The sequence below is a fragment of the Eschrichtius robustus genome, chromosome 15, assembly GCF_028021215.1.
Source record: "Eschrichtius robustus isolate mEscRob2 chromosome 15, mEscRob2.pri, whole genome shotgun sequence".
NCBI classification, from domain to species: domain Eukaryota; kingdom Metazoa; phylum Chordata; class Mammalia; order Artiodactyla; family Eschrichtiidae; genus Eschrichtius; species Eschrichtius robustus.
In genome coordinates, this window is record NC_090838.1 from 70,007,393 (window position 1) to 70,020,356 (window position 12,964).

Genomic DNA, 12,964 nt, shown 5'->3' on the forward strand with positions numbered 1-12,964 from the left:
GAGTGACTGGGAAAGGTTTCCGGGCATGGATGTTTCTTAGCAGCCCAGGGGAGCCTGCCGGTACTCGGTGCTCTTGCAGGGAATAGGGTGCCCACGCGAGGGCCTGGTGACCTGAAAAGCTTACTAACGTTAAAAGAAAGCAGACCGAATGTTAAGCCTCAAGGGCTCTGCTCCAAGCTTCCGCTTCGGCAGGCTATTCAAGGCTTTACCTTGAGGAAAGGACTCTCGTCAAGTTTCCTTTTAGCTCTAGAGCGTCTCAGGAGGAGCTCTCACCCAGGCTATGTAAGCACCCTGCTGATGTAGAGAACACTCGTTCCCTTCCCAGAGCCCTGCCTACTGTGACTAGAGACCCGTCCTAAAACTGTTATTTAGGTAGTTTCAAGGCAGGATGAATGGAGCATTCAAAATGGGAAAGCAAGGCCTGTGCCATCAGGTCCCCGTTTCCAGAGAACACGCAGCCTACCTCCTTGTGATTTCTACCATGTAAATATACACTCTAGCTACACACTGGTCCCTTCCCTGAATAACGTTTTCTTGGCACGGAGTTCTCCGTGTAGCCAACTGCCTCTCCCAGGGAAAGCTCTAGGTACGCTATCGGGACTTAGCTTCTTCTAAAACCCTGCAGTGCAAGAGGAAGAAATGTGCTTTGGTTACAGCAGGAACGCAATCCGACTTTCTCCTGTAAGTATGGGGTCTTAAGGTCTGACTCTGTAGAAGGAATGCGAAGCAGTTTGGGTTTGTCAGTGCCGCTCAGCCTAGGGAAATGAGGCAGATTTGCATGACATGTAGGATATAAGAGAACAGATTTCCTGGAGCTGTTGGAGTGCTGAGGAAACCTAGGTCTCCCAAGGAAGAGTGCAGTGTGTTGCCCTACACTCAGCATACACAGAGTGACTGGGAAAGGTTTCCGGGCATGGATGTTTCTTAGCAGCCCAGGGGAGCCTGCCGGTACTCGGTGCTCTTGCAGGGAATAGGGTGCCCACGCGAGGGCCTGGTGACCTGAAAAGCTTACTAACGTTAAAAGAAAGCAGACCGAATGTTAAGCCTCAAGGGCTCTGCTCCAAGCTTCCGCTTCGGCAGGCTATTCAAGGCTTCACCTTGAGGAAAGGACTCACGTCAAGTTTCCTTTTAGCTCTAGAGCGTCTCAGGTGGAGCTCTCACCCAGGCTATGTAAGCACCCTGCTGATGTAGAGAACACTCGTTCCCTTCCCAGAGCCCTGCCTACAGTGACTAAAGACCCGTCCTAAAACTGTTATTTAGGTAGCTTCAAGGCAGCATGAAAGGAGCATTCAAAATGGGAAAGCAAGGCTTGTGCCATCAGGTCGCCGTTTCCAGCGAACATGCAGCCTACCTCCTTCTGATTTCTACCAACTAAATATACACTCTAGGTACACACTGGTCCCTTTCTTGAATAATGTTGGTTTGGCACGGAGTTCTGCGTGTAGCCAACGACCACCGCTGAGGAGCACTCTAGGTACGCTATCGGGGCTTAGCCTCTTCTAAAACCCTGCAGTGTAAGAGAAAGAACTCTGCTTTGGTACCAGCAGGAACGCAAGCCGACTTTCTCCTGTAAGTATGGGGTCTGAAGTTATGACTCTTTAGAAGGAATGCGAAGCAGTTTTGGTTTCCCAGTGCGCTCAGCCTAGGGCAATGAGGCAGAATGGCATGACATGTAGGACGTAAGAGAACAGATTTCCTGGAGCTGTTGGAGTGCTGAGGAAACCTAGGTCTCCCAAGGAAGAGTGCAGTGTGGTGCCCTACACTCAGCATACACAGAGTGACTGGGAAAGGTTTCCGGGCCTGGATGTTTCTTAGCAGGCCAGGAGAGCCTGCCAGTACTCGGTGTTCTTGCAGGGAATAGGGTGCCCACGCGAGGGCCTGGTGACCTGAAAAGCTTACTAACGTTAAAAGAAAGCAGACCTAAAATTAAGCCTCCAGGACTCTCCTCCAAGCTTCCGCTTCGGCAAGCTATTCAAGGCTTTACCTTGAGGAAAGGACTCACGTCAAGTTTCCTTTTAGCTCTAGAGCCTCTCAGGAGGAGCTCCCACGCAGGCTATGAAAGCACCCTGTTGATTTAGAGAAAACTCTTTCCCTTCCCAGTACACTGCCTACAGTGACAAGGGACCCATGCAAAACACTCTTATTTAGGTAGCTTCAAGGCAGCATGAATGGAGCGTTCAATATGGAAAAGCAAGTCTTGTGACATACATTCCCCGTTTCCAGTGAAAACGCAGCCTACATCCTTGTGATTTCTACCAAGTAAATATACACTGCTGCTACACACTGGTCCCTTCCTTGAATAAAGTTGGTTTGGCACGGAGTTCTGCATGTAGCCAACGGCCTCCCCAAAGGAGCGCTTTGGGACGCTATCGGGGCTTAGCCTCTTCTAAAACCCTGCAGTGTAAGAGGAAGAACTGGGCTTTGGCAAAAGCAGGAACGCAAGCCGACTTTCTCCTGTAAGTATGGGGTCTTAAGGTCTGACTCTGTAGAAGGAATGCGAAGCAGTTTTGGTTTGTCAGTGCCGCTCAGCCTAGGGCAATGAGGCAGATTGGCATGACATGTAGGATATAAGAGAACAGATTTCCTGGAGCTGTTGGAGTGCTGAGGAAACCTAGGTCTCCCAAGGAAGAGTGCAGTGTGTTGCCCTACACTCAGCATACACAGAGTGACTGGGAAAGGTTTCCGGGCATGGATGTTTCTTAGCAGCCCAGGGGAGCCTGCCGGTACTCGGTGCTCTTGCAGGGAATAGGGTGCCCACGCGAGGGCCTGGTGACCTGAAAAGCTTACTAACGTTAAAAGAAAGCAGACCGAATGTTAAGCCTCAAGGGCTCTGCTCCAAGCTTCCGCTTCGGCAGGCTATTCAAGGCTTTACCTTGAGGAAAGGACTCACGTCAAGTTTCCTTTTAGCTCTAGAGCGTCTCAGGAGGAGCTCTCACCCAGGCTATGTAAGCACCCTGCTGATGTAGAGAACACTCGTTCCCTTCCCAGAGCCCTGCCTACTGTGACTAGAGACCCGTCCTAAAACTGTTATTTAGGTAGTTTCAAGGCAGGATGAATGGAGCATTCAAAATGGGAAAGCAAGGCCTGTGCCATCAGGTCCCCGTTTCCAGAGAACACGCAGCCTACCTCCTTGTGATTTCTACCATGTAAATATACACTCTAGCTACACACTGGTCCCTTCCCTGAATAACGTTTTCTTGGCACAGAGTTCTCCGTGTAGCCAACTGCCTCTCCCAGGGAAAGCTCTAGGTACGTTATCGGGACTTAGCTTCTTCTAAAACCCTGCAGTGCAAGAGGAAGAACTGTGCTTTGGTTACAGCAGGAACGCAAGCCGACTTTCTCCTGTAAGTATGGGGTCTTCAGGTATGACTCTGTAGAAGGAATGCGAAGCAGTTTGGGTTTGTCAGTGCCGCTCAGCCTAGGGCAATGAGGCAGATTTGCATGACATGTAGGATATAAGAGAACAGATTTCCTGGAGCTGTTGGAGTGCTGAGGAAACCTAGGTCTCCCAAGGAAGAGAGCAGTGTGTTGCCCTACACTCAGCATACACAGAGTGACTGGGAAAGGTTTCCGGGCCTGGATGTTTCTTAGCAGCCCAGGGGAGCCTGCCGGTACTCGGTGCTCTTGCAGGGAATAGGTTGCCCACGCGAGGTCCTGGTGACCTGAAAAGCTTACTAACGTTAAAAGAAAGCAGACCGAATGTTAAGCCTCAAGGGCTCTGCTCCAAGCTTCCGCTTCGGCAGGCTATTCAAGGCTTTACCTTGAGGAAAGGACTCACGTCAAGTTTCCTTTTAGCTCTAGAGCCTCTCAGGAGGAGCTCCCCCGCAGGCTATGAAAGCACCCTGTTGATTTAGAGAAAACTCTTTCCCTTCCCAGTACACTGCCTACAGTGACAAGGGACCCATGCAAAACACCCTTATTTAGGTAGCTTCAAGGCAGCATGAATGGAGCGTTCAATATGGAAAAGCAAGTCTTGTGCCATACATTCCCCGTTTCCAGTGAAAACGCAGCCTACCTCCTTGTGATTTCTACCAAGTAAATATACACTGCTGCTACACACTGGTCCCTTCCTTGAATAAAGTTGGTTTGGCACGGAGTTCTGCATGTAGCCAATGGCCTCCCCAAAGGAGCGCTTTGGGACGCTATCGGGGCTTAGCCTCTTCTAAAACCCTGCAGTGTAAGAGGAAGAACTGGGCTTTGGCAAAAGCAGGAACGCAAGCCGACTTTCTCCTGTAAGTATGGGGTCTTCAGGTATGACTCTGTAGAAGGAATGCGAAGCAATTTTGGTTTGTCAGTGCCGCTCAGCCTAGGGCAATGAGGCAGATTTGCATGACATGTAGGATATAAGAGAACAGATTTCCTGGAGCTGTTGGAGTGCTGGGGAAACCTAGGTCTCCCAAGGAAGTGTGCAGTGTGTTGCCCTACACTCAGCATACACAGTGACTGGGAAAGGTTTCCGGGCCTGGATGTTTCTTAGCAGCCCAGGGGAGCCTGCCGGTACTCGGTGGTCTTGCAGGGAATAGGGTGCCCACGCGAGGGCCTGGTGACCTGAAAAGCTTACTAACGTTAAAAGAAAGCAGACCGAATGTTAAGCCTCAAGGGCTCTGCTCCAAGCTTCCGCTTCGGCAGGCTATTCAAGGCTTCACCTTGAGGAAAGGACTCACGTCAAGTTTCCTTTTAGCTCTAGAGCGTCTCAGGAGGAGCTCTCACCCAGGCTATGTAAGCACCCTGCTGATGTAGAGAACACTCGTTCCCTTCCCAGAGCCCTGTCTACAGTGACTAAAGACCCGTCCTAAAACTGTTATTTAGGTAGCTTCAAGGCAGCATGAAAGGAGCATTCAAAATGGGAAAGCAAGGCTTGTGCCATCAGGTCGCCGGTTCCAGCGAACATGCAGCCTACCTCCTTCTGATTTCTACCAACTAAATATACACTCTAGGGACACACTGGTCCCTTTCTTGAATAATGTTGGTTTGGCACGGAGTTCTGCGTGTAGCCAACGACCACCCCTGAGGAGCACTCTAGGTACGCTATCGGGGCTTAGCCTCTTCTAAAACCCTGCAGTGTAAGAGAAAGAACTCTGCTTTGGTACCAGCAGGAACGCAAGCCGACTTTCTCCTGTAAGTATGGGGTCTGAAGTTATGACTCTTTAGAAGGAATGCGAAGCAGTTTTGGTTTCCCAGTGCGCTCAGCCTAGGGCAATGAGGCAGAATGGCATGACATGTAGGACGTAAGAGAACAGATTTCCTGGAGCTGTTGGAGTGCTGAGGAAACCTAGGTCTCCCAAGGAAGAGTGCAGTGTGTTGCCCTACACTCAGCATACACAGAGTGACTGGGAAAGGTTTCCGGGCCTGGATGTTTCTTAGCAGGCCAGGAGAGCCTGCCAGTACTCGGTGGTCTTGCAGGGAATAGGGTGCCCACGCGAGGTCCTGGTGACCTGAAAAGCTTACTAACGTTAAAAGAAAGCAGACCTAAAATTAAGCCTCCAGGACTCTCCTCCAGGCTTCCGCTTCGGCAGGCTATTCAAGGCTTTACCTTGAGGAAAGGACTCACGTCAAGTTTCCTTTTAGCTCTAGAGCCTCTCAGGAGGAGCTCCCACGCAGGCTATGAAAGCACCCTGTTGATTTAGAGAAAACTCTTTCCCTTCCCAGTACACTGCCTACAGTGACAAGGGACCCATGCAAAACACTCTTATTTAGGTAGCTTCAAGGCAGCATGAATGGAGCGTTCAATATGGAAAAGCAAGTCTTGTGCCATACATTCCCCGTTTCCAGTGAAAACGCAGCCTACCTCCTTGTGATTTCTACCAAGTAAATATACACTGCTGCTACACACTGGTCCCTTCCTTGAATAAAGTTGGTTTGGCACGGAGTTCTGCATGTAGCCAACGGCCTCCCCAAAGGAGCGCTTTGGGACGCTATCGGGGCTTAGCCTCTTCTAAAACCCTGCAGTGTAAGAGGAAGAACTGGGCTTTGGCAAAAGCAGGAAGGCAAGCCGACTTTCTCCTGTAAGTATGGGGTCTTCAGGTATGACTCTGTAGAAGGAATGCGAGCTGTTTTGGTTTGTCAGTGCCGCTCAGCCTAGGGCAATGAGGCAGATTGGCATGACATGTAGGATATAAGAGAACAGATTTCCTGGAGCTGTTGGAGTGCTGAGGAAACCTAGGTCTCCCAAGGAAGAGTGCAGTGTGTTGCCCTACACTCAGCATACACAGAGTGACTGGGAAAGGTTTCCGGGCATGGATGTTTCTTAGCAGCCCAGGGGAGCCTGCCGGTACTCGGTGCTCTTGCAGGGAATAGGGTGCCCACGCGAGGGCCTGGTGACCTGAAAAGCTTACTAACGTTAAAAGAAAGCAGACCGAATGTTAAGCCTCAAGGGCTCTGCTCCAAGCTTCCGCTTCGGCAGGCTATTCAAGGCTTCACCTTGAGGAAAGGACTCACGTCAAGTTTCCTTTTAGCTCTAGAGCGTCTCAGGAGGAGCTCTCACCCAGGCTATGTAAGCACCCTGCTGATGTAGAGAACACTCGTTCCCTTCCCAGAGCCCTGCCTACTGTGACTAGAGACCCGTCCTAAAACTGTTATTTAGGTAGTTTCAAGGCAGGATGAATGGAGCATTCAAAATGGGAAAGCAAGGCCTGTGCCATCAGGTCCCCGTTTCCAGAGAACACGCAGCCTACCTCCTTGTGATTTCTACCATGTAAATATACACTCTAGCTACACACTGGTCCCTTCCCTGAATAACGTTTTCTTGGCACGGAGTTCTCCGTGTAGCCAACTGCCTCTCCCAGGGAAAGCTCTAGGTACGCTATCGGGACTTAGCTTCTTCTAAAACCCTGCAGTGCAAGAGGAAGAACTGTGCTTTGGTTACAGCAGGAACGCAAGCCGACTTTCTCTTGTAAGTATGGGGTCTTCAGGTATGACTCTGTAGAAGGAATGCGAAGCAGTTTGGGTTTGTCAGTGCCGCTCAGCCTAGGGCAATGAGGCAGATTTGCATGACATGTAGGATATAAGAGAACAGATTTCCTGGAGCTGTTGGAGTGCTGAGGAAACCTAGGTCTCCCAAGGAAGAGTGCAGTGTGTTGCCCTACACTCAGCATACACAGAGTGACTGGGAAAGGTTTCCGGGCCTGGATGTTTCTTAGCAGCCCAGGGGAGCCTGCCGGTACTCGGTGCTCTTGCAGGGAATAGGTTGCCCACGCGAGGTCCTGGTGACCTGAAAAGCTTACTAACGTTAAAAGAAAGCAGACCGAATGTTAAGCCTCAAGGGCTCTGCTCCAAGCTTCCGCTTCGGCAGGCTATTCAAGGCTTTACCTTGAGGAAAGGACTCACGTCAAGTTTCCTTTTAGCTCTAGAGCGTCTCAGGAGGAGCTCTCACCCAGGCTATGTAAGCACCCTGCTGATGTAGAGAACACTCGTTCCCTTCCCAGAGCCCTGCCTACTGTGACTAGAGACCCGTCCTAAAACTGTTATTTAGGTAGTTTCAAGGCAGGATGAATGGAGCATTCAAAATGGGAAATCAAGGCCTGTGCCATCAGGTCCCCGTTTCCAGAGAACACGCAGCCTACCTCCTTGTGATTTCTACCATGTAAATATACACTCTAGCTACACACTGGTCCCTTCCCTGAATAACGTTTTCTTGGCACGGAGTTCTCCGTGTAGCCAACTGCCTCTCCCAGGGAAAGCTCTAGGTACGCTATCGGGACTTAGCTTCTTCTAAAACCCTGCAGTGCAAAAGGAAGAACTGTGCTTTGGTTACAGCAGGAACGCAAGCCGACTTTCTCCTGTAAGTATGGGGTCTTCAGGTATGACTCTGTAGAAGGAATGCGAAGCAGTTTGGGTTTGTCAGTGCCGCTCAGCCTAGGGCAATGAGGCAGATTTGCATGACATGTAGGATATAAGAGAACAGATTTCCTGGAGCTGTTGGAGTGCTGAGGAAACCTAGGTCTCCCAAGGAAGAGTGCAGTGTGTTGCCCTACACTCAGCATACACAGAGTGACTGGGAAAGGTTTCCGGGCCTGGATGTTTCTTAGCAGCCCAGGGGAGCCTGCCGGTACTCGGTGCTCTTGCAGGGAATAGGGTGCCCACGCGAGGTCCTGGTGACCTGAAAAGGTTACTAAGGTTAAAAGAAAGCAGACCGAATGTTAAGCCTCAAGGGCTCTGCTCCAAGCTTCCGCTTCGGCAGGCTATTCAAGGCTTTACCTTGAGGAAAGGACTCACGTCAAGTTTCCTTTTAGCTCTAGAGCGTCTCAGGAGGAGCTCTCACCCAGGCTATGTAAGCACCCTGCTGATGTAGAGAACACTCGTTCCCTTCCCAGAGCCCTGCCTACAGTGACTAAAGACCCGTCCTAAAACTGTTATTTAGGTAGCTTCAAGGCAGCATGAAAGGAGCCTTCAAAATGGGAAAGCAAGGCTGGTGCCATCAGGTCGCCGTTTCCAGCGAACATGCAGCCTACCTCCTTCTGATTTCTACCAACTAAATATACACTCTAGGGACACACTGGTCCCTTTCTTGAATAATGTTGGTTTGGCACGGAGTTCTGCGTGTAGCCAACGGCCACCCCAGAGGAGCACTCTAGGTACGCTATCGGGGCTTAGCCTCTTCTAAAACCCTGCAGTGTAAGAGAAAGAACTCTGCTTTGGTACCAGCAGGAACGCAAGCCGACTTTCTCCGGTAACTATGGGGTCTGAAGTTATGACTCTTTAGAAGGAATGCGAAGCAGTTTTGGTTTCCCAGTGCGCTCAGCCTAGGGCAATGAGGCAGAATGGCATGACATGTAGGACGTAAGAGAACAGATTTCCTGGAGCTGTTGGAGTGCTGAGGAAACCTAGGTCTCCCAAGGAAGAGTGCAGTGTGTTGCCCTACACTCAGCATACACAGAGTGACTGGGAAAGGTTTCCGGGCGTGGATGTTTCTTAGCAGCCCAGGGGAGCCTGCCGGTACTCGGTGCTCTTGCAGGGAATAGGGTGCCCACGCGAGGGCCTGGTGACCTGAAAAGCTTACTAACGTTAAAAGAAAGCAGACCGAATGTTAAGCCTCAAGGGCTCTGCTCCAAGCTTCCGCTTCGGCAGGCTATTCAAGGCTTTACCTTGAGGAAAGGACTCACGTCAAGTTTCCTTTTAGCTCTAGAGCGTCTCAGGAGGAGCTCTCACCCAGGCTATGTAAGCACCCTGCTGATGTAGAGAACACTCGTTCCCTTCCCAGAGCCCTGCCTACTGTGACTAGAGACCCGTCCTAAAACTGTTATTTAGGTAGTTTCAAGGCAGGATGAATGGAGCATTCAAAATGGGAAAGCAAGGCCTGTGCCATCAGGTCCCCGTTTCCAGAGAACACGCAGCCTACCTCCTTGTGATTTCTACCATGTAAATATACACTCTAGCTACACACTGGTCCCTTCCCTGAATAACGTTTTCTTGGCACGGAGTTCTCCGTGTAGCCAACTGCCTTTCCCAGGGAAAGCTCTAGTTACGCTATCGGGACTTAGCTTCTTCTAAAACCCTGCAGTGCAAGAGGAAGAAATGTGCTTTGGTTACAGCAGGAACGCAAGCCGACTTTCTCCTGTAAGTATGGGGTCTTAAGGTCTGACTCTGTAGAAGGAATGCGAAGCAGTTTGGGTTTCTCAGTGCCGCTCAGCCTAGGGCAATGAGGCAGATTTGCATGACATGTAGGATATAAGAGAACAGATTTCCTGGAGCTGTTGGAGTGCTGAGGAAACCTAGGTCTCCCAAGGAAGAGTGCAGTGTGTTGCCCTACACTCAGCATACACAGAGTGACTGGGAAAGGTTTCCGGGCCTGGATGTTTCTTAGCAGCCCAGGGGAGCCTGCCGGTACTCGGTGCTCTTGCAGGGAATAGGGTGCCCACGCGAGGTCCTGGTGACCTGAAAAGCTTACTAACGTTAAAAGAAAGCAGACCGAATGTTAAGCCTCAAGGGCTCTGCTCCAAGCTTCCGCTTCGGCAGGCTATTCAAGGCTTCACCTTGAGGAAAGGACTCACGTCAAGTTTCCTTTTAGCTCTAGAGCGTCTCAGGAGGAGCTCTCACCCAGGCTATGTAAGCACCCTGCTGATGTAGAGAACACTCGTTCCCTTCCCAGAGCCCTGCCTACAGTGACTAAAGACCCGTCCTAAAACTGTTATTTAGGTAGCTTCAAGGCAGCATGAAAGGAGCATTCAAAATGGGAAAGCAAGGCTTGTGCCATCAGGTCGCCGTTTCCAGCGAACATGCAGCCTACCTCCTTCTGATTTCTACCAACTAAATATACACTCTAGGTACACACTTGTCCCTTCCTTGAATAATGTTGGTTTGGCACGGAGTTCTGCGTGTAGCCAACGGGCACCCAAGAGGAGCACTCTAGGTACGCTATCGGGGCTTAGCCTCTTCTAAAACCCTGCAGTGTAAGAGGAAGAACTCTGCTTTGGTACCAGCAGGAACGCAAGCCGACTTTCTCCTGTAATTATGGGGTCTGAAGTTATGACTCTTTAGAAGGAATGCGAAGCAGTTTTGGTTTCTCAGTGCGCTCAGCCTAGGGCAATGAGGCAGATTGGCATGACATGTAGGACGTAAGAGAACAGATTTCCTGGAGCTGTTGGAGTGCTGAGGAAACCTAGGTGACCCAAGGAAGAGTTCAGTTTGTTGCCCTACACTCAGCATACACAGAGTGACTGGGAAAGTTTTCCGGGCCTGGATGTTTCTTAGCAGGCCAGGAGAGCCTGCCAGTACTCGGTGGTCTTGCAGGGAATAGGGTGCCCACGCGAGGTCCTGGTGACCTGAAAAGCTTACTAACGTTAAAAGAAAGCAGACCTAAAATTAAGCCTCCAGGACTCTCCTCTAGGCTTCCGCTTCGGCAGGCTATTCAAGGCTTTACCTTGAGGAAAGGACTCACGTCAAGTTTCCTTTTAGCTCTAGAGCCTCTCAGGAGGAGCTCCCACGCAGGCTATGAAAGCACCCTGTTGATTTAGAGAAAACTCTTTCCCTTCCCAGTACACTGCCTACAGTGACAAGGGACCCATCCAAAACACTCTTATTTAGGTAGCTTCAAGGCAGCATGAATGGAGCGTTCAATATGGAAAAGCAAGTCTTGTGCCATAAATTCCCCGTTTCCAGTGAAAACGCAGCCTACATCCTTGTGATTTCTACCAAGTAAATATACACCGCTGCTACACACTGGTCCCTTCCTTGAATAAAGTTGGTTTGGCACGGAGTTCTGCATGTAGCCAACGGCCTCCCCAAAGGAGCGCTTTGGGACGCTATCGGGGCTTAGCCTCTTCTAAAACCCTGCAGTGTAAGAGGAAGAACTGGGCTTTGGCAAAAGCTGGAACGCAAGCCGACTTTCTCCTGTAAGTATGGGGTCTTAAGGTCTGACTCTGTAGAAGGAATGCGAAGCAGTTTTGGTTTGTCAGTGCCGCTCAGCCTAGGGCAATGAGGCAGATTGGCATGACATGTAGGATATAAGAGAACAGATTTCCTGGAGCTGTTGGAGTGCTGAGGAAACCTAGGTCTCCCAAGGAAGAGTGCAGTGTGTTGCCCTACACTCAGCATACACAGAGTGACTGGGAAAGGTTTCCGGGCCTGGATGTTTCTTAGCAGCCCAGGGGAGCCTGCCGGTACTCGGTGCTCTTGCAGGGAATAGGGTGCCCACTAGAGGGCCTGGTGACCTGAAAAGCTTACTAACGTTAAAAGAAAGCAGACCGAATGTTAAGCCTCAAGGGCTCTGCTCCAAGCTTCCGCTTCGGCAGGCTATTCAAGGCTTCACCTTGAGGAAAGGACTCACGTCAAGTTTCCTTTTAGCTCTAGAGCGTCTCAGGTGGAGCTCTCACCCAGGCTATGTAAGCACCCTGCTGATGTAGAGAACACTCGTTCCCTTCCCAGAGCCCTGCCTACAGTGACTAAAGACCCGTCCTAAAACTGTTATTTAGGTAGCTTCAAGGCAGCATGAAAGGAGCCTTCAAAATGGGAAAGCAAGGCTGGTGCCATCAGGTCGCCGTTTCCAGCGAACATGCAGCCTACCTCCTAATGATTTCTACCAACTAAATATACACTCTAGGTACACACTTGTCCCTTCCTTGAATAATGTTGGTTTGGCACGGAGTTCTGCGTGTAGCCAACGGGCACCCCAGAGGAGCACTCTAGGTACGCTATCGGGGCTTAGCCTCTTCTAAAACCCTGCAGTGTAAGAGAAAGAACTCTGCTTTGGTACCAGCAGGAACGCAAGCCGACTTTCTCCTGTAAGTATGGGGTCTGAAGTTATGACTCTTTAGAAGGAATGCGAAGCAGTTTTGGTTTCTCAGTGCGCTCAGCCTAGGGCAATGAGGCAGATTGGCATGACATGTAGGATATAAGAGAACAGATTTCCTGGAGCTGTTGGAGTGCTGAGGAAACCTAGGTCTCCCAAGGAAGAGTGCAGTGTGTTGCCCTACACTCAGCATACACAGAGTGACTGGGAAAGGTTTCCGGGCATGGATGTTTCTTAGCAGCCCAGGGGAGCCTGCCGGTACTCGGTGCTCTTGCAGGGAATAGGGTGCCCACGCGAGGGCCTGGTGACCTGAAAAGCTTACTAACGTTAAAAGAAAGCAGACCGAATGTTAAGCCTCAAGGGCTCTGCTCCAAGCTTCCGCTTCGGCAGGCTATTCAAGGCTTTACCTTGAGGAAAGGACTCACGTCAAGTTTCCTTTTAGCTCTAGAGCGTCTCAGGAGGAGCTCTCACCCAGGCTATGTAAGCACCCTGCTGATGTAGAGAACACTCGTTCCCTTCCCAGAGCCCTGCCTACTGTGACTAGAGACCCGTCCTAAAACTGTTATTTAGGTAGTTTCAAGGCAGGATGAATGGAGCATTCAAAATGGGAAAGCAAGGCCTGTGCCATCAGGTCCCCGTTTCCAGAGAACACGCAGCCTACCTCCTTGTGATTTCTACCATGTAAATATACACTCTAGCTACACACTGGTCCCTTCCCTGAATAACGTTTTCTTGGCA